Below are 22414 nucleotides of genomic sequence, written 5' to 3'. Positions count from 1 at the left end.
AAGTGGTAACTGTGAACTGTCAAACTGTTCAGGAAGGAGTATTAAATCTATAAATCCTCAGCCTACGACATCTTTCAGGCCAAGTTACTTCACTCCAAGCATGTCCAGCAGCTTAAAACAGCTTTTCATGTAGCCCCTTCATATTAATTTAATTTATGTAATTACTCCTGTAACATAACTTTGTTCTCATCGGTACAGAGATGGGTTTTCTGGGAAGGTGGAGGAAGGCAGCACCTCTAGAATGGTTGTCCTGGTTTGAGGGACACAGGATTAATTTCTCTTTCAGTAATTTTACTGTTCAGTAAGCTCTCTTCTAATGCTTGGGAAAACCGCATTTTTAGAAGACTCTAGTGTCTGAATTTGTGAAAATACTTACTTTATAGCCAGCTACGGTGTGTGGGTTTCAAGGTCTCAGTATTTTCGAGTTAGCCAGGTGGGGGGATGAGAAGGAAGGAGACCCGGGCACTTCACCCAAGCTGCCAACAGGATTATTTCATACCATGAATGTCACATCCAATATAAATTAGAAATTTTGCTGAGGAGTTCTCTCTCTTTCCCTTGATGGCTGTGATCCTGAGACCTCCTTGCCCCGGTGCTGGACCCCTGAGCCCTTCTCTTCCTCCCAAAGCCGCAGTGTCCAACATTTGCTGTCCCCTGCTGGGAGTGCACAGCTTCCTACTGGTATAATTGGCTGGGTATAATCCTTTTATATTGGTATCAGGATCAATATTGGTTCTTTGGTGTTATTAATGTTAATTATTTAGTATTATTCTATTAAATCTGTTTATATTTCAACCCCTGGGTTTCCTTGTTTTTTCCTGATTCCCCTTCCTGGGTGGGGAGGAGTCATTGGGTGACAGAATAATTGTCTAAACAACAATAAATTGTTGTAGGTTCCTCAAACCATAACAATAGCATACACCCTGAATACATTGTGCCATCCATACAGACTTTATGTAGTCTCCAGCTAAACCACAGCCTCACCACTTGGTGCAAAAAAATGTCTTTTATTACTTCCAGAAAGAAGTTTTGTCACTTTCCGCGCTGTAAGGACACTCTTTTAAGTCCTCACCTCCCAAGAAGCAAACTGTTTCCGAATGCTTTCCAAAAGTTGTACAAACCAGAACTCATTGCAGTAATTTTACCTGGCATCAGCGTCTGTGGTTATGTCCTTGTCTGAGGAGAAATTCAGAGGTCTTAATGTTTAAAAAAATGTGCTGAGAATGAAGAGTAGCGATACTGAAATCAAAGGATATTTTAGATGTTAGGAATGCAGCAAAGTGGGATTGTTTTAGATGTAATTAATCTATAGCTTTAATGGCTGCTGTCTCTGTAGTATTTGAGCATCTCATGAAGTTTTAACCGCCAGATTCTGTCATTCCTTATTATGTCTAATAACACGTGATTGTCCCTAAGGAAGCCTGTCTTTGGAGTCGTCACATAGGTTTGCTGGTCCTTTGGGGATAGTCGCATGACAAGATATCACACACAATGTGAAAAAAAAGTAGCAGAGTCTGGCCCTAAATTATTTAGCTGTGAAATGCTCTTATAAAGTAGAAGGGTATTACTTGCCTTGCTTTAAAATGGTAAACTGAGAAACAAAGCTACTGAGAAATTGAGTTACAGTAGGTCCACGGGAATTCCTTTCCAAAATTAAAATTTGAAGACACATCTCCTTGATTTCCTTAATCTTCCCAAACAATAAATATTGTATGTTTGGGTTTTTACGGTTTTGGGCTTTTTTTTTTTCCCCTGAGATGAAATGAACTATTAATTCCCTTTTACCTGCAGTCTCTTGCGTTTCTGTTTTCAGAACATGAAATTGCTAAAGGCAGATGAGCAAAGAAATAGACATAAGTCTCAAAAAAGATATGGAGATGTGCTACTTTCTCTTCATGCAAGTAGCAAAGATTGTGAGCAATAAATAAAAAGAAGTTAATTTCAAGCCCTGATTATTTTAATAAAGAAGCAAACTAGAAAGAAGTTCTGATCCCCTGGGAGATAAGCTCTCAAGATCATCTCTAGGACTACAGCTGATAAATACGCAGCTTGGTGGAAGAAAGACATACCCTCAGAAAAATGTTTCCCAAGCACTTCTGAGGCCGGTCTTTGGAACCATGAAACATTTAGTTACAAATGAAGAATTTGCCTTGTGTTCCTATCTGGGAACTGCTGCAGATGCCCTTCTGGTAACATCCTGAGCCCGTTGAAACCAGTGACAAAGCCTCCATTGATTTCAGCGCCTATGGATGTAGGCTGTTTGAGGGGGATTCAGGTCTGTATGGCAAAGCAGTATAGTTATGAATAATTGCTTCTGTATAATACTAGTTTTTGATAAGCCATAAATTTGTGAAACACCCCCTTTTATAGGCTAAAATTTTCTCGGCTATGTTCCAGTCCTACAGACAACATTTGCATGCACCAAGATCAGCGGACCCAACTTTATTTTCTACCTAAAATCAACTTCTTAGTGGTACGTTTTATGCACAAGAATTCAGGTTGACAAATCTTGGCTGAAAGTTGCATTCTTCTCTGAGATAGAGCATGCTTGGCTACAAGACTTTGAAAAGTAGGAGGGTGCAAAAGCCGCTGTTGAGCAGTTATGCAGCCTACATGCACATTAGGGTAAAATGGTGTAAACTGGGACACAGTCTTTATTTTCCAAAGTGTCTTTGATTGCCCTAATAATTCCTAGTCTGCCTGTGGCTATGAAAGCTCGAACTAACCAGCTTTTGTTTTTTCTTTATAGAGGGTTTTCCTTTTTTTTTTATTTTTTTTCAAAATCCATACACAGAACCTGAGTCTGAAGTCGAAAACAAGTTTTATTTATGAGCGACATGTTGTTGGTCAGTTCTTTCTTATGCTATTTTAGATGTTGCCATTGCAGTTACATTTTATTTGTCAACTCCAATACCATACAGGGCCTAGCGTCTGAAAAACCTGTGGTCTGCTCCTTGCGTGCTGAATATTTCCTTACCTAATTTGTGATTTGCACTCACATTACTTAGATAAGGAGGAGAAGGAATTTTCAATGTAGCTTTTCATTATCTGGGACGTTTCAGTTTGGGGGGGTGGTGCTCAAAATACTTCTGTGAGACGGATTCATGGCTGCTTATTCCAGATCTCGCTCTGTAGCTGCTCTGCGCAGATTCTGATCTGGCGCGAATGGATGCGAAGTGTTGACACCAGGAGAAGAAGTGACTCAGAGCTGTTCACGAGGGTCACTGAAGTTTTGAACATTGAGGGATGGTGGAGAAAAGAACCAGAAAATTCCACAGTTAAATTTAAAAACTTGTGTTACTGAGGAACAGACGAGCACCTGAAGTGTTTCCTTCAATCATTCAGGCATGCAAAACCATTTCTTTGGTATTTTTTTTAGAATAAATATTGCAGACCGGAATAACTGAAAAAGGTCTTTAATTATGAAAAGCCTCACTGCTGAGCAAACAAGAAGTTAAAAGTGAAAAGCTGACAGGCAGTTACCTGTTAAGCAAACTTAAACACTGAAAAGGTGCTTAATTAAAAAATACCCATGTCAGCATTTGAGAGAGGAGTTTAGAGTGTTAAAGAGAAGTAAATGGCTTGGGATAAGCAATAAAATCTGTTAGCTTCAGGCTGCTGATCGGAATCCACACCGTGGCAGTAACATCTGACATTTTTCCCCACATTGAATGCCAAGACGTTGAAGATCTGTGCACGGCCAGCAAAAAGCTCCTGCCCACGTTACCAAAAACGTGAAAACTCTGGGCTTTTATGGAGCTTTGGAAGCAGTTAACGGTTCCTATTTTGACAGGACTGAGTAAATTGGGAACGAAAGGACATGGAGAGGAGAATGTTCCAAGTACAGCAGGAGATTTGGGGGTTTCGGCTGGTATCGCTAGCGCCTGCCTTTGACAGCAGCATTCCCATTTGGCACCATGCATTAACAGCTATTCAAAGAGCCTGGGAAGGTGACGGGAGAAACCATCTGTTACCCTTCTGCTGCCCCGGGTCCAGTGCATGAGCAGTCTGGCAAACCTGCCCATGGAAATGGAAAGCCAGATCTTTTGATGTCACTCTTTCACCGAATGTGAACATTAGGTAAAAGTAAAGAAAGATTGTATTTACTGTTATTAACATACCAGTAATGTCATTAATAACTTCATAGAGTCAAGGGCACGGAAGTAAAATAAAACCAGATTATAGCCACCCATACACTGAGCCAGCTCCAATAAATTTCCCTCTCTTTTGTTCCTTGACAAACTCTTAGGATGCTTACACAGCTGTCCCATAGCGGAAATTCATGTCTCAACCCAAACCTTTTCTCCTAGGACTTGCTTTTACCAAAAAAGAGCATTAATGTGGGGACACGCATATGCTCGGACAGGTTATAGGGATATTTGTAACCTCACACATCCAAACACTCCCTGCAGTTCTCTTCATTAACACTTCCCTTTCCCCAGGGATCTCCTGTGAACTATAACCCAATTAATACCTGAGCCATTAACGCACTTCCTAAAGGATTACCGAGCTTTCCTCCATCCTGCCCTAAAGCCTTGGGAGTGTTTCCATCCCTGGCATGAGTAGGTGGAGCCATCTGCTATCGGGCAGTAAACAGAATTTGTTAATGACTGTCCCAGCGTGACAGAAATATAAGCAAACAATTAATCCATTATGTGGTAAATTGCTTAATGGGGCAGGTTGTATTCCTGTAAGTATAGCTTCTTTAGGCACTGACGCCTGTGCTTCATGTAAACTAGTATACGGGACTTTAAATGGCCAGGATGTGTGCAGGTTATTACCAGCAGCTTGCTGAGAGTAGAAATAAAGTCAGGCAGTTGCTGGGAGGCAGGTCGGGTTTGGGAGAGTGGAAGTCTCCTCCTCTGGCTGCCTGTGCTCTCCCCGGATAAACAAACAGCTTCAGCCGCTCCGGCTGATCTGGCGTAAATCTCAACAGCACCAAGATCTCATCCAAAAAACATTCAAAAGCAAATGCTGTCAAGAAGCCTCAATATGAGTGAGTTCAGAAGCTGGAACATCGTTTAATGTAGTTTTCTATATCATTCTTCCAGCTGCTCCAGACCGACTCCTGCCTCTGCAATCTTCCCATCTACCTACCTGCTTATTTTCTCCCCTTCATTACTATCTGAGTTCTCCCCAAATAATTTTACAAAAATATCTCCATTTCGCTTTTCTTTCACTGCTTGTAGAGAAAGAGGCGGATGATTTTATATTGCCTTAACAAATAAATGCCAGATATCTGACGTGTGGATTGTGTAGGTCTCAAGATCACATGTGGCCTGATCCAAACACCAATGCAATTAATATTTTTTTCATTTACTTCAGGGGATTAAAACTCAGGACTATTGAAAGAAAATGATGTCTTGCTAGTAATCAAAACTATTCTTTATCCAAAGGATGAAGCCTACTTTATATCTGACTTGATTTACCCATTCAATAATACTTAAATTAGGTCAAAAAAAAGAGATTCTTTTATAATTAACTGGTGAAACTTGGTGCCACAGGAAAGCGCAGACGTTAATGCTAGGATGTCTGTTTCTGCATGTGGAGTCTTGTGTGGAAACCAGTGAGTGGGCCACGCTGCATAACAGCAACACAAGCGAGTTTTTACCCTCACAATAAAATTAGACTGTTTGTGTTACCGTGTTCTTGCAATCTTCCATCTGTTTATCTGCACCTGTTGTCTCTTGTATTAAATTATGAGCTCTTGGAATCAATGAGACGAAGGTCTTTGGTAGGTACTTTGACAACCTATATCGGTTTTATGTCAGTGAAAGAAATAAGACAATTTTGCCTAAAAGGCTACCCTTATTCATAAGTGACACTGAGGTAGGGCTTAGAAATAAAAAACGGTAGTGAACAAGTAGAAAGGAAAAATCACACATATTGCTGAAGGCAGCTAACCGACCCTGTAAGAAGCTTGGTATGAAACGTAATATCCCCAGGATCAATCTGATTCAAACTAATATTTAATTAATAGCTTTTTGCGGGGAAAATGGCATGATGACTCCTTTCCCCTAAGTTTTTACTTTCTTTCTTTCTTTTTTTCTCTAAAGTTTAATTTACCTTTTTACCTCTGCATTAAAGATGTATAAACCCCAGCCCAGCGTTCTCACTAAGCACCATCTGAGAACACCCTGTTACGCAGCACAATGTGCTTGAAAAGCTTGAAACGGAGTCAGCTTGGGTACTTCAGAGCTTGTTAGTTTGAGGTCAGACAGACTGGACGTTTCTGCACCATGGTGGCCAGCACTGTGGATCGCAGGAGGGTCTGTTAATTCCGCTGCGATGCCGACAGCCAGCAGAGGTTCAGGGGACCATGGAGCAGAGACATCAAAGTAGCTCCACAGACCAGCCTACCACCAGCAGAGATTGATCGGAGACAATTTGCTGTGCTGAGCCAGAAATGACTTCACGTAGAGCTGGTGGGACACCTTGTCACCGTTCTCCCAAAGTTCCCGTTTCCAGGAGTGTGACATGTGGCACAGAGATGCTTGAGCTGGTTCCAGGCAAAAGCAGCTGAGCTCTGGCAGGGCTTTACTAGCCCAGGCTCAGCAGTGTTTCAAGGCAGCTGCGTTGCTCCAAGACCCAAATTGGCCTCAGAACAAGTACAGCTCCATTTGTATGCACTGCTGGTCCTGAAACAGTAAATCAGATCGAAGCCAAGCTGACTCCGCACAAAGCCATCTCAGGTACATCTAAATCCAGACAGCCGGCTGTGCTTTAAAAATAAAGAATTCAAGTCACTACGCAAAGGTAACTGGGTGAAATGTAGTGGCCCCCGTGAGCTGGGAGGTCAGACTAATTGATAGAGCACTTTGTTCTGGTGTTAAAGCTGTGAATCTGCAGCTGAGGTTTCAAAGCAGAGTGATGATAATAGCGAGGAGAGTGCCAAGAAGGAAAAAAGCTGAGTGGTTGGCAGAGCCGTGGCTGCAGCGAGGCGGGTAATTCTCCACAGATCAAAGTAGGCAGAAGGGAACCTCAGCCTGCCCCTGAAACAGAGGGCAGAGTTTGCCGGACACACAGAAATTCTGGCTGGTGGATACGGGCAGAATCATTGAGATAAGGAAGAGGAACGGATTCCTGCAGGGAGTTCCCGCAAAGAAGTGGGAGGTTTCTATAGGAGGAACGTGCTGGGGAATGAAGGATTGCCAGAAGTCCTCGACTGGCACAGCGGGTTTAGAGAACAGTATTAATAAAAAATGCAGTGCCTCCTGGTAACAGCGCTAGTAATAACTGTCAAGATTAATGTTAACATTGATATAAATAAAGCTATATGCAATTATGATCAGCTAAGGTCAGGAAGAGATTATTTTTCTGGCTTGAACAATTAAGTGCATTGTGTGCACTTACAGACAGGGGAGGTTGGAAGGGGAGGATGTATATTGTCTTCTGAAACATTCAACCCTGACCACTGTCAGAGACAGGATACTGCATCGATCTGTTTGGGAACAACAGTTTCTCTTTTCTGCAACAAGCACAAAATATTTGTGCTGGGAGTTCAGAAGCTTTGGCCTCACTTAATTTGATACGAAAAGTTCTTGGTGGACAGAGATATATAAAGGTGTCAGCGTGATCAAGTGAGAATCTTGTTTATGCCGCGGCAGAGAAAGTTTGTCTTACGATAAGGCAGGAGCTTAAAATAAAACCTGAATGTAAGCATATAAATGAAATGATTTGGTATTTACTTTAGACTGCAAATTCTAGCTCCCAAAATATAAATAAAATGGCTTGCTATTTACTCTAGCTCCTACTTGAAATGCAGGCCAGGATGCCATAGGTTTGCAGCACGCTAATAATTGCAGATATACCATCAATTGTGCTGGCATATTCGTTTAATGGATCACAATTGTTGCTATAAACAAATGGTAATTGCTTGGGATTTAAAATATACTGTAATTGCACTTTTAACATCGAATTTTTGTGATATAAAGATGGTAATTGCGTCACCTTTCAGTTCGATCGGTTTAAAATATGGGGGCAAGGGCAGTTTCGCAATGAAGACCAAGAGAAATAGGAGAATGTTTCAAGACAGGGAGCAGCCAGCCTCCAGTCCTGCTCCCCTTACAGCGCACCACAAAACTTCCCTCCCACTGCAAGAAATTAGGACTGGCCACATAAAAAACCACAAAGAGATTTCCAAAATGGAGTCTTCAAGTTTCTGCTATAACCAAAGTGGATTTGCTTGCAGGGGGGGGAAAAAAGAGACAAGGAGAAGGCCTCGTCCTTCTCCTGATGCCAAGTTTGCACAACGGGAGTATGGGGGAGGCTGCCAACCCCATCCCACTCCATGACTCCAGTTTGCAGCCAAGTCTCCCCGAGCACGATCCTTTCCATTGCTCAGCCCAGGTTTTATGTGAGTAAATAGCCTTTGTCCTCTACCCGTTGTTCAGATACATTTAAATATCCATCCTTCTAACTTTATGCACTGAACTGAACTCTCATCTCATGTAAGGTTCCCTAAAACAAGTGAACCCACCTATTGACTCTCCACCTTTCACAGTCCCAACCTCCCACCACTTCTGCTCTACCTATGGCACTTGTCTGAGCCTGAACAGACCAACAAAACCAGCAGAAAACTGCCCCAACCAAAAAAAAAAAAAAAAAAAAAGGAAAAAAAAACCCCAAACCAAACCCACAAACCTTCAGGAATTTCATAAAACTTCACCTACAGGTGCATCATGTAGGTTAAGTAGGATGAACCTGAACCACAGAGGTGTCATCTAGGCGAGGTATCCTGTACCTGCAGCTTGGCAAAGGTATCCTGATCGACTTGTGTGCGTCGGTCAGTCAAAGGAAGAGAATTTTTTTCTGGTTTGATAGAGGATTATAGATCAGCTGGGAAATCACTTGTGTTACATTCTACTGCACCCTGTTAGTTTTAGTCCTGGTGCTCAAATCTGTCAAGTATTTATCTGGGGTAACTGCCTGGCCTTCGTGAGAGTAATAATGAATAACTAAGCTTTTTACTGTCACAATAATAATGAAGCATTTATGGTGACTTAAGGAACAGAATAAGAGAAAATCCAGCCATGCAGCCATTGCTGCCAGTTAGCGTCTAACTGGACAGTCAGATATGGAAGTGTTAATGTATCAGGGTAAATGAAGGAGTGATATTATCACACAGTGTCTATAAACGTAAATCAAGATCAATAAAAACACTGGCTGCACACATTCAGCCTCAGATTCTGAGGGTGGATTCAGAGGCTTTAAGACTATAAAACTTAATTTCCTGATCGCCTGTACCTTTAGCATCCTACGGGTATATCCTAAAAATGCTTCAATATCTTCCTGTGCCGGTGGTTGCATTGAATTCCTGAAAGTATGTACATGTATTCTAGGAGAAGAAACACTTAACTGCATCAAGGATGAAGTAGAAAAGAGCAAAAAAAGACTTTACGAGCAAAAAACCCTCTAACTCAAAATGATTTACTTAATGTTCAATTTATAATGGAAAGCCACAAAAAAAAATCTATAAATCTAGTTGTTACAAGCTCATCTAGAAACAGCTATAAACCTGTGTTCCTGGACTGTTAGGTCCTTGGCTGCACTAGAAAATGTTTCTTCCACATTCCGTAAAGTTGAGCTTCAGTGCTCCTGGCCAACATCTGCCGAGCTGGCCAAATTGAGGTCCACATGGTAGAAAGAAGTGTTTTGAATATAATTTCTGACCCAAGCATTGGATACACTGAGGTCTGGTTAAAATATATGAGGCAAGGAAAATCATCACAAAACTTCATTAGAGGCGATGTAATCACATCTCCATGGCCACGTTTCCTCGCGTGGGCCCTTCTGGCGTGGACAAGACGTGGCTGAGTCAAATTCTCCTGGCACTATAAATGTAAGCAAACTGCGTCCCCTAATTCTCAGGTGAAAACAATTCATTTCTGGAAAGAAAACCACGTCTCTGCCTTCATTGTCTTCCTATTTTCCCCTCTGCCAGAGCACTACATCAATCATTTTCCTTCGCTAAAGGCAACCTGTGCTGTTGACTTGTCTCAAACAGTTGTAGGATGAACTTGCTGTCAGAAAACACCTGCTGATGCTTGGCTTGACTGAACTGTCACCGACCCACCGCACAAACTCACTCACACCCTCTCTCTACACCATGTTTTCATTTTCTTGCTTATCAGGAAACAAAGGGAAAAGCCATAAAAATAATGAGCATGTAAGCAACACTGCCGGGGAAGAAACAGCTTAGAGGAAGAGCAGTGAAAAATCATACACAGTGGAGAAAGTCTCCTGAGATAAATGCGAAGATTTAGGGCAGCCTGACAGTAATTGCAGTGTTTGCAAAAGTCAGTGTGCTTGCACCGCGTTATTTACAGCAAACAACGTGCTCAGTCAACACAGCCCATTCTCTGCTCCTGAGGCTGGCGATTTTCTTTTTTGTTGTTGTTCTCTCCCTATTCAATCAGATTTTCCAAATAATTTTCCCGATGCTTTGGCCTCTCATTTGGAGTTTTATAGGCTGTTGCAGGCACTGTTCGTATTTGATGTTCTAAAACTGAGAGACAAATTAGTTAATTTGGATTAGTCATAACAGGAGTGACACGGATGGATAAGCTTTACCCAAGAAGGCAGGTTTCTAGGACAAACAATATTTATGAGCAGAGGCATCATTTGCTGAAGGCAGTGAAATGCGGTCTCTTTGAAGGAAGACAGAGAAAACAAAATTGAAACCACTTCTGAGCCTGGCTCCTTGACTTCTGGGATTTGTATAATTGCGAGTGCATCATCATTATCTCCATTCTTCCCTGCTTCATTCCCACCAAATATCCTCCAGTTTGGCCAGTATGTGTCTTGCAGCATGCAAGTGATAGGTGGGTATCACTCTTGATCAGCCAGGGTCTTCACTGAGGCAGAAGGAAGATGTGAAAGTTTCATTCTATGTTCATATTCAGATTTTGGGCTGCAGAAGCAAGTTTTGGCAGAAAAATACAGTGAAATATCAATGTGGAATAACAGTACTTTTGTTGGAAATCAAGAGATCAGTATAGTTTCTGTACTCAAGTGATTTTTTTTCCCAAGAAAATCCACTTATGAGTGGTTGAACCTGTGATGTCTCATTGTTCAGGGCATATTTCTCATGCATTCTTTTGCGTGTCTTTATTAAACAAGTCGCTCCGTCAACCTGATGCACTGCTGCTCCTTTTTCCCACCAGCAAAGGCAGCGGATGACACACCTTCTCCTGCTGCACCACTCCCAGTGTACATCTGTGATACCATCATCTCCAGATGCTCATCTCCTGAGTCCAGCCCCAAATAATCCTAAAACTGAATTAAAGTCTAGCAGATTTTTAAAGTAAGGAGGTCGGAGTGCTTTTCTTTTATACTTTTAAGGATTCATATTTTTGCTCTACTCTCCCATTGTGAGATCTAGAAATTACCTTCGTTTTAGAAAGCAAGATGGGATTTCCCCAGGTTTCTCATTAATCCAGATTTTTGAACATTAAAATCTCATATATTTCAGAGGTCACGGTAATATTGATGAACATGATAACGGTTTTCAAAATAAGCTATGTAAGCTCTTTTATCCTCTCTAAATACCAGATGAAGAACAGTCTACTTTTCAGACCACCTCTCATGTAACTGGAAAGGAGAGGAAAAATCAAATGGCTGTTTCATGGACTTCCTGATAAGGACTGCCTGGGATTGAGGTTTTATGGACTGGAATGGATTGGGCTGTGCGGACAACACACAAACTGGGACAAGGGCTTGGCTGGAAAGGGCTGCTGCTGGAAGGAAGGCAGTGTCTTCACCTCTCATCCCTGAAACTCCCATAAACTCTGCCTGGGGATGTACGTGTATGCAATGTAGCTCCCTAAATACATTGTATTAGCCCTCATGGTAAAGTACACTCATGCTCCAGGGACACTCAGAAGCTGCTATTTTCTCTGTCTCATCAGTGAAGGCCTGTAGGTACCTGCAAATGGATGTGTGCCCAAAACCTGTAGGTGTGCTTGGGACAGGTTTAACCTAGCTAAGGAGGGGACGACGGTAAAGTTTGGCGGCACAGCCTTTCGGTGCGATTCGGCAACTGGAGAATACACCCAGAGTCCCTGGTGGGCTTCTGTCATACATACCAAAGGCAACAATCCTTTCTTCCCAGGGTAAATTAAAGCTGTGATAGAAGATACACACTTCACCTATGCATGTTGCAATCCAGCCTCTAATTGCCATGAAGCCACACTCCAGGTATGCACCAAATGCCCCAACATGCTCTGAACACTGTGTATCTGGTGACCTGTGCTATTTGGCAGGAGGAAGAGATTACATTTCATAGAATTGTAGAATCATTGAGGTTGGAAAAGACCTTTCAAATCATCCAGTCCAACCATTAACCTACCACTGCCAAGTCCACCACTAAACCATGTCCCTCAGCACCACGTCAACACCTCTTTTAAATATCTCCAGCGGTGGTCACACCACCGCTTCCCTGGGCAGCCTGTTCCAATGCTTAATAACCCTTTTGGTGTGAAAATTTTTCCTAATATCCATCCTAAACCTCCCCCGGTTCAACTTGAGGCCGTTTCCTTTTATCCTATCGCCTGTTACTTGGGAGGAGAGTCCGACCCCCACCTGGCTACACCCTCCTTTCAGGTAGTTGTAGAGAGCGAGAAGGTCTCCCCTCAGCCTCCTCTCCTCCAGGCTGAACAACCCCAGCTCCCTCAGCCGCTCCTCACCAGACTTGTGCTCCAGACCCCTCACCAGCTCCGTTGCCCGTCTCTGGACCCACTCCAGCACCTCAATGTGTTTCTTGTAGTGAGGGGCCCAAAACTGCACACGGTGTTCAAGGTGGGGCCTCACCAGTCCCAAGTACAGGGGGGACGGTCACTGCCCCAGTCCTGCTGGCCGCATTATTCCTGATATTTGGAAGCGTGGCATCCCTCAGGACTGAACGCAGACCCATGGGCATGAAGCAGAAGTGGCGTGTGCAGTAACACCACTGCCACTCTCCCGCTGGCGGTGCAGGGTGCACTACACCACGTAGTATCAGTGTAGGTGCCACAGTCCCTCCTCCTGTGTTAAACCTCTCCCTAGGATTCATTAAAGAGTGGCATGTAAGAAGGGATGTTAGCTCTGATGTTCCTGACTTGAATTCCCCTTGTAATTATAACCAGTCCCTTTTGATATGTTTCTTTTTTTTAATTTGCACTTTGCCGTTCCTGTGCATTCAGCATGACTGTGCTACAAGCAGGGTGTATTTATGTGGTGGATGATGATGTTTCTCCAAAGGGCTAATCCTAGGGATCCTCAGGGAGAAAAGGTTCTTTGAACATTATAAAACTGCATACTTGCCTACTGCTAATTAGGCAAATATAACCTCCATCTGAATCTTCTTGGGGACTAGGAAGAAGAAAAACACCCTGAAAGCAGGTAGGGAAGGGTTAACGAATGCAAGGCAGGCTGTGAAATATTCTTTCTGGCTCGGAGATGGGAAGCAAAAGCGCTCATCAAGCACAGAGACTCTTTATCTGCTATCTGACAGTGCCACCGGGGACAGCGAGATGCCTGCAAACCAAGGTCATTGCCTCCCTCTTTGAAGTAATGCATTCCTACTTACTGGCACAGAAGTAAAAGCTGGACCTCCAGCACGGCCAAACCCATCGAGTGACACAAGTCAGGGCAAAAAAAAGCGTGGAAAAAAAGCAGAAGTATCAGCACCAAAATCCTCAGAACTGAGAGCTAAAAGGGACAAGGAAATTATCCAATATGACCTCACTTGTGATTGGATTTTTTTCCCCAATTACTTCTCCATAGAGTCTGATAACTTGTCACTTGACCTAAAAGTCAGTAACCTACAAATGGTAGGTAAATGAAGACTCCCCCTTTTTGAGTTGGGAATCAGAGGAGAAAATTAAATATTGAGGATCAAATACGGAAAAGAATTATGCACGTACTTACCCAATGGACTGGATGGACATATCCAAACCGGTAAACAGGGCCAGACACTGGTGTGAACACTTGTCCGTGGCTGTCTGTGCTGTTCAGTTGTTGGCATTGCTCTTTGTTGTGTTGTTGGCTTCTGTTGACTGACCCGGGCATGGTCTGAGAAGGTCATGGGCCAAGAGCACTTCCTCACCAGCAGAAGGAAGAAGCCACCCTGTCCTGGGCAGGCAGAACAGGAGCAGAGTTCAGCTGTATAAACAGGGGTCCTGACATGGCATTTGATCTCGGGTCAGAGGATGAGCCCTGACCTTCTTTATTTACAGGTATAGATATAATCAGTTAGCTTATTTGTGAGCTAAAAAAATGCCCGAGCTTCTAAACTACCTCCTGTCAATGCTTTTTAGATGTCACAGCGTCGCCTGAGGAGGAGGAGCAATGAGGGCTCTCCAGGGGAAGAACTGTCATAACATTTATCCAGAGCTGCGTGTCCTGTTAGGTCCCAAGAAATAGCAAAGCTCTCCAATATCAAGTGGATGCCATCTTTTAAAGTCTGAAGATGCTGTGACTTACAACGAAGGGGGAGAGGGAACAGAGAGAGGGAGGCTCTGGGTTAAGGAACGCAAAGCTGCAATCAGCTCCCTCACAGCCTCCACTAAGTCCTTGTCAGCTTGAGAGGCTCCCAGACCAGTGTCTGGTCTTAAATGTTAATATAGCGTGATAAGAGGATGTAAAGAACAAGAGGAGGCTTTCATCAGGGTCTTGCATGCACCACTAAGCTCTACAACCTCCCCCCTTCCCCTCAAGAAGGGGCTTTAGCTGCCTGTGCTGGAGGAAGCTCTGATAACGCTGCAGCCATAGCCTTGGCTAAGCATGTTCTGACATGAGTGTGTGTGAGGAGCTGCTGTGAGAAGACCCGCATGAGGTCTCCTTCATGTGTTTCAGGAGCTGCATTTCAGCTTGCACCCTTGCCTGATTGAGGTTTGAGGTTTGTCCGTGCCCTGCCTCGTACCTTGCTGACCCTGGCCTGCTGACTTGGCTTCCTTGTTGCTACGGTCTTCTCTGGCATCTGCTGGACTCTTGGGTGGACTCGGTCACTCTCACTGGATCTGCTCTGCTCTATTTGCTGTGGAACCAAGCCCACGCTGGGAGGCTGCAGCCACCCTCAGCTCTTGGTTATCCTTCTGCTGTAAAGCAGATCCACTCCACAGTTCCTGGGTGACCTCCAAGCCCTGCAGAGGACTCTGGTCAGCCTACAGAGGTAGGTCTTGACCTTGCAGGCTTCTCTGACACCTCTGCAGCCACAATGGTCCCTATCCCTCAAGACCTGAACTGCTTAATGGGGACTGGGCAAGGCTATGGGCTTCACTGGTCAGATGCAACTAATCTTGGCCACCTATTTAGCAGATTTTAGTTGTTCAATGAAAATAATGTCCCAGATCTCCGTGATTGTGTCATGCGCTATACCGAGTGTCAAAGCCCCATACTAAAGGATCCTGAAAATGGTCACTGCTCCGGGTCATTTTCTGGGGGTACCACAACCTATATGGCTGTGGCTAAGGCTGGAGCCCCACCTCGCACTACCCCTTACTATCACCCCATTGGGTGGGTGCACCACCCAAACTGCTGCTCCGGTAGACCTGGGGCGTCCTGTAATTCTGTTGCCTGAGTTTGCCAACAAAGCCTGGATATCTACCCAGTTCTGAGCCACCCCGATGGCTGCCACTGCTCTCGGTGAGAGGAGCACCCAAAGGGGGTCCATCATCCCCAAGACCATTCCCCTCCAGGTCACTCGAATGCTCAGACTCTGTCCTGCCCTATCCTGCACTCCCAGGACCATGCCCCTGCCCCAGGCACAAGATTCACCCTTCAGCCACACTCCCAGATGAGTGCAGTGACTGCCAACATCTTCGATGCGGATGGAAACACTGCCACCGCACTGCCTGTATGGTCACCCCATTGATTTGAGTCTGCTGGGAGCATCTACAGAGTGTTGCACCCTGAATGGGTGGCCCTTGAACACCTCCAGATTAATCTGGCATGTGGGGGGTGGTGTCTGCACACTGAGCATTTCACAACACCCATCTCTCCAAAGATGGACCTTTGTAAGGTGTGGGGACAACAGCAACGGGAAGGGAGGTAGCTGTCACAGCGCTAAGTGCACCAACAGGTTCTGCAACTGCTCTGCCCCTCCTAGGGCTTTAGCTGCTGGTGCTCAGGGTCAGCCCTGACGTGGGGCAGCTGTAACCTTGGATCAGGCTGCTGTGGAAACAGCTAAGTTGGAAGAGTGAGCTATGAGAAGTCCTGTCTGGTGTATTTGTCCGTGAACCCTCCAACCCTGGGCTTGAGAGCTGCATTTCAACACAAGCCTTTACCCTTGGTCCTTGCCTGAGCTGAGGTGCAGGCATGGCTGTCCTCTGCCTGGCTTTGCCGAGCAGTTATTTCAGCTTCCTGGCAGAGGGAAGAAAGAAGATGGAGGTCAGAGTAATACAATAAAAGTTAGGGCTTATTCCCACTCTGCTCATTTAAGTAAGTACTAAAATGGTGTGATTATTTGCCAGTATAAATGCATAATTGATTATTAATTCCCTTTGCAGAGGCGTTGTGTCCTCCTTCACGTGGACCGCAAATGGAGTACAGAATTAAACCGTGTTGATGGGGCTACATTTAGCAGAAAGCACAGCTGGCTTATTGCTTATGCTGCTCAGGCTTTTAAAAGTCAAAGTACGTAGGGCTCCCTGCTGATAAAAATATTCCAAGTTGCTGCTTGACTCAAGGGTGAACGCAATGTGAAACGTCCTCAAAGCGGTCGGTGGTGTCAGCTTAAAACGCTCTCACCGTCCTCCTGCACTCCTCCTTTGGTTGCACCCACGTGCCCGTGGGGCTCTGCTCTGAAGTTTTTGGAGAGGAGAAGTAGGTGCATCGCCTCTTTGTTCTTGCTGCGTTCTCTGATCTTTCTCACGGCTGCCCCCGCCAAAGCCATCGCGTCAGCGTAGGACAGGAATGAACAGCGGGGTGCGGGAAGACTTCAAGCCAGTTGTGTCACTTCTACATCATGCCAAACCTGGGCAGAAAGTTAAAAGCTGCAGTGAGCTGCCTCGAGGATCAGGCTGCTTTCTTTGTCCTTGGAGCGTTAGCTGGGGAGTGAAAGAAGAGAAATAGGGAGCACAGAGTATATGGACTTGTTCAGGAAGAGATACTTGGTGCAGCTCGTGCCTTCATGCTGCAGCATCCTCATGCCTTCCCCTGGAGTGACGTTCCTGCTTACGGATGAAGTCAGGTTGTTCCTCTGGATAGACTGAGCTGATCCCATCCGATGCCTCTGATATTTCTGAGTAACAAAATAAGCTGTGAAGTGTGTAATGAGAACTAATGATTTGCACTTTTTGGTAAGACTCCAAGCCATATTTGCACCCAGTCAGTATTTTCCACACACCATTCAGTTTAAACCATTGGTTTAAAACATAATGACCGCATGATTGTTTATCTGATGTCTTGCAAAGTTCACTACATGTCACTTTGAGCACTTTGTTACAAGCAGTGTAAAAATGAGATGGGGCTGGATTTGGAGAATGCATTTATCTGGTGATTATTTTGCTTGAGGGAACAAAAAAGATTTGTTATATTAGGAAGTGGTTGTTGTAGGCTGTGTAGGAGCAATGGAAATAACCTGTACGTAAGTCATGTTAACATCTGAAAAACGCATGAGAACTCAGGCTAAATCCATAATTAAAAAAACCCCAACCAAACATATGCAAGAATGTCAGTATGTATTCACATATTTCAATATAAATACAGAGGAAGAAGAGGTGGTTCTTCATGCTATGGCCAGCTGAACTGTACAACTCCTTGCCAGAGGCTGCAGATGCAGAACGTTTACCTGGGTTAAAAGGGAAATGAAGACCAGATTTTAGAGAGGAGAGATCTGTTGAGGGTTACCAAGTAGACCAACCACATCAGGTTCATGACATTCTCTGAGATGAAAGTAGTTGGGAACTGTAGTTGGTGGGGGAAGTATCACTTATTCGTGCTTTGACGTCTGCTTATGGACACTTCAGGAATCAGGGCAGTGGTTGTGCATTTGCATCCCTCTTGCTTTGCCCTTACGGTATTATTTATTAACAACAAACCATTAACATGAATACGACAAAGCTGAACAATTGTTTATTGACTCTTCTCATACGATGTTTAAAACAGACCCTATATCCTGAGAATGTTTATACAAACCAACATTACATTTCTCAAATGCACGTGATGGGATGGATTCAGTTCAGTGAGTGTAGTCAGACAGAGACCTTTCATGTGCTTATCAAACGCTCACAAAATCGGGGATTTAGATTACAAATTATGATATGTTCTCCTACAATCATGTGGAGCAAACAGAAGGGTTTACCTCCTGTTATAATATGAAATAAACTATTCTGGAAGTTAACAAATCTACTTCCCAAATCCCTAGGAAATGAAAATTTAAGACTTTGCTCCTTATGTTCCTCCATCACGGATGTTTTGGGAAGAAATGAAATGAGGATTACCAGGGGATTCAGAGACTGCCTTTACTATGTGTTTAAGCTTGTCTGAATGCAGTGCTCAACCGGTGTCTTATGCAGTTATGTTGGTGATGCAAAATGTTTAATGATGTCTCTCATGACAGCCTGTCACCCTGCTGACAGCGTGGGGGAGAAATGTGGCAGCTAGAGAAGAAACCCTGGCTACAGACCAGGCTCTTGCGCGACCTTGCCCTGCCAGCCATTATCAGCGGAGCACCACGATCCTCTACCTCGGGTAAGACGTCAAATCTCCCTTCACAAAATGAATAACCTCCTCAGACGTATTTTCACTGAGGCTGTGATTACTGGACATGTGTAAAATCGAGCATGCTGAGAAGGTTTTAATTTTACACATACTTTCCCATTTCGCAAATGGTTTGGATTCACTATTTGCATACCTAAGATATACACCAGTGGTTTCACTCCACTATTCATACACGCACAAGGTGTATCCACATACCATAAATAAGCGGTTGTGAAAGGCATTAGGACTGTAATAGCCTTCTCTTTCAGATTAGGCTATACCTTTCTTTTTAAGCAGAGCTGTGTGCTATCAGCTGGATAATTCAGAATTGTTTACCTTGGAACCGGCATTGTGGCCTTCTAAAAGCAGGATTTGTGTCCAGCACTCTTGCTCACTCAGGAAGTATTGGTGAAGATATTTGAGCTCTAACAAGCTATTATGTCTATTTTGTTTTTAACGTCACCGCCAAATGCCAACTTGTATTCATCCAGAAAGCTGTCAAGGGGTTTGCATGTCAGTGCATTTTCTTCTATTTTAATTTAAACCTCTTAGTGAAAGTTTCAGTATTTGCCACGCTTGGTTCTTTCCCAGTCATGGCCAGGATCATTAAATCATAAGAAAATCCCGAAGGCAAGCAATCTAATAAAGCGGTCCTTTGTTTTGTGGCTGGCAGGATAATTCAAACAGAAGGTCAGTCAAAAAATCCTGCTTTTCTGAATGCCACGGGGAAACGAGGGCACGAGTACCCGGCCTCTTTCTAACCACCATGCCACAGCAATAAGAAGTGAATTTGCATTTAATGCAAGAGATGAAAGTGTAAAAACTCATTCAGTGAAATAACAGCAAGTTATTTTCACAGCAAGGCACTGCTCGTGTTGGCTGGCACTTCCACGGCTTCCTGGGGATTTAGGGACTACGGCATGATTTTGTACAATCCACTTGGCCGGGCTGCTCGACCCTGAATGTGCCATGTCTAATGTCTGCTAACCCAGTTCCGTACCACCTTGCGGAAGGAAAACTTAAAATATGTTCAATTTACCTACTTGGTCACCTTTTATCAATGTGACCATCTTCCATCACCTCGCCTTCAATATCAGTAAACGAGGTGCTGTTCTGATTTCAGACGGTACGCTGGGTTTGGTTGTTTTGTTTTGGTTTGGTTTTTTTTTTGTTAAAAAATATCTTCACGTAAAGTTACTTCCCATGTGAAGTGGAAAAACTTGAACAGTCTGAGTAGCAGTAAGTAGTTTCTTGTCTGGTTTGTTTTTGCTAACCGTTGCTATCACCACCTCTCAGCCGGTAGGTAAAACAACTCTTCAACAACTGTGGTTTTCATGCATTGTCAAAGATTCTTCAAACATGATAGTATTCAGCGGTGGATGATATTTTCTTTTTCCCCAAATACTCTATAGTTTTGCCTTTGACAAAAGGATGTGCTGCTTCAAAATGGAAGCAAAGATTGGCTTCAAATTCCCTGGCAAAGCTTCTCATACAGCATAAGATCATCTCAGCTTATCTGGTTCAAGCCTGTCTGTGTGTAATGTTGTTTTCTTTGGAAGTTCAGCATCGTTGCTTTGTGCTTCTTTGTTCTCATTTCTTACAGTTGGAGTTGTGGCAAAAGAAAAAAATCAGCTTTTTTGTTTCTTTTCAGCACCAGTGGGTAGATCACTGCTGATGTAGATGGAAACATTTTTTTCCCTATAATTGTTTGGGCTCAGCCTTCAAACTTCTTGTCCCAGATCCACTGCCTGCTGCAAAGAGGAACAATGTTGGGTGACTGGTAGCAGACTGGTGGAGCAACTGGAAAGATATGGAGCATCTGGTGGTCAGTGCAGCCTTACTGACAGAGTGGCAACGCTTCAGCATTTTTACTGGTTGGGCTCCTCATTTTCCCTGACAGCAGGTACTGGGAAAGAACAGCAGTGGCTCAGCCTACAAGACGTTGCAAAGTGTTACTGGAGGAACCTATATCTCCTTGTCTCCCGTACAACTTGGACTAACTTGGTTTAGTTAGTACAGATGGAGCCCTGCAAAATGCTGGTTGTCATTCACTGGGATGCTGCTAAGCTACAATAACGTAAGAAGTTCACTTCTAAACATACAATGACTTTGTAGATCAACCCTCCACTCTCTGTAAAGGACAGGAACCCTGCATTTTGTTCTGCAGTAGGAGAAATGGTTAGCAGGAAGGTTTTTGTCACTAAGTCAAGATAAGCACGATGGAACATAATCTGTGCTGTGCAGTGCTAACCATCTGACACAACTTCTGTCTGCTTATCCCCCCCGGGCTAGTAGCAACGCAGTCACTGCCTGATTGATATCCTGCTCAGTCTTCTGGCACACGAGTATCTTGAAGAGGTGGAAGAGTTAAAGAGGGGAGCAAAGGCTTTCAAAGGATGGCTGTCATGGGCTAACAAATCCCCACGCAGCTAGACTTTAGCCATCTCCTCAAAAGAACTCATGACACAAACAGATTGTGACATCCTCAGATCTCTAACTGGCTCGCCTCTGCCTACTAATAAAATACAGCTGCTGTTAACAGAGTGTAACAGCTCATAGTTTTGCCAGTCACAGGGAGAAGAATGCTGGCTTTGGTGGCAGCACGGCTCCCTCTGACACACCTGGGAGTACGGATGCAGCTACTGCTGAGTAGTCAGACTGTATTGTGGACTTGCTTGGTCACCAGCTTCTTAACGAAGGCCTCCAAACCGGAGGAAAAAGCCTACCAAACACCACACCTACTTCTTTCGGTGGTGCTAGTAAACGGAGAGATGTTCCCTTTAAAGGCAGAGTGAATGAGATCAAAATCCACCATACTATGGGAACTGGGCAAACAACACCCTGCATGGATGAAAGGAAAGAAGTGTTTGGAATTAAGCTGATCTATTGCTGTTTCCCAGAATCCCAAATCCATCTTTTCCCCCTAAAGCTGGATATTTCATTTCACCGACAGAAAGAATCCAAAGCAGCAACCCTCAGCAGGGATGAAATCAGACTGTGAAACAAGCTAGACCTGCACCAGCGTGATGATGTGTTTTGATGAGGGGAAGCTGTTAGAAGAACAGCAGAACATCAATGATTATTCACCTCACATGGTGCTAAGCAGTGCTGCTATTGCTTAGAAATAGCAACAACTTGATTACACTCAGATAATGTCCCCACATCAAGATTTATGATTCAGAGCTCCCATGCCCGGTAACATTTACTTATTTATTTTTCACTCTTTTTATTCTGCTGTTTTTTCAGATGAACATGCTGTGAGAAGACAATTTGTGGTGTGTTACTGCCACGACAACTGCAATGCGGCACAGGTATCATTCCAGATGCAGAACTTCCTGACTTTTTTCTATGCCTGGCACCACCAGAAGGAAGGAAGAAGGTAATCTACTTTGAATCCCAGTTCAACTTCTGCAGCAGCTCGTAATTAGAAAAACCCATCTGTCACCTAGGATGCACAGCAGTACAGAGTCCCTCTTGAAGCACCAGCACAAGGACTGAGCTAGACAGCTTAGTTTTATTTCAGCCATCGGCTTCCAGAAGAGCCTGGTAAGGCTGCTTCACGTTTGATTTGGTGTCTGCATTGTACCACTGTGAAAACCTCACTGTTTCCTCCCCTCCCTTGGCTGCTAGACGGGCTCCAGTGTGGGTCCCTCAGCCTTGGATGGATGCACGCTCCCACCAAGACGATAGCACCCACAGCCCATGCCCTAATCTTACAGAATCATTCAGGTTG

Source organism: Rissa tridactyla, chromosome 2, assembly GCF_028500815.1.
Source record: "Rissa tridactyla isolate bRisTri1 chromosome 2, bRisTri1.patW.cur.20221130, whole genome shotgun sequence".
Taxonomy (NCBI): domain Eukaryota; kingdom Metazoa; phylum Chordata; class Aves; order Charadriiformes; family Laridae; genus Rissa; species Rissa tridactyla.
Note: the sequence above shows the minus strand (reverse complement) of the source record.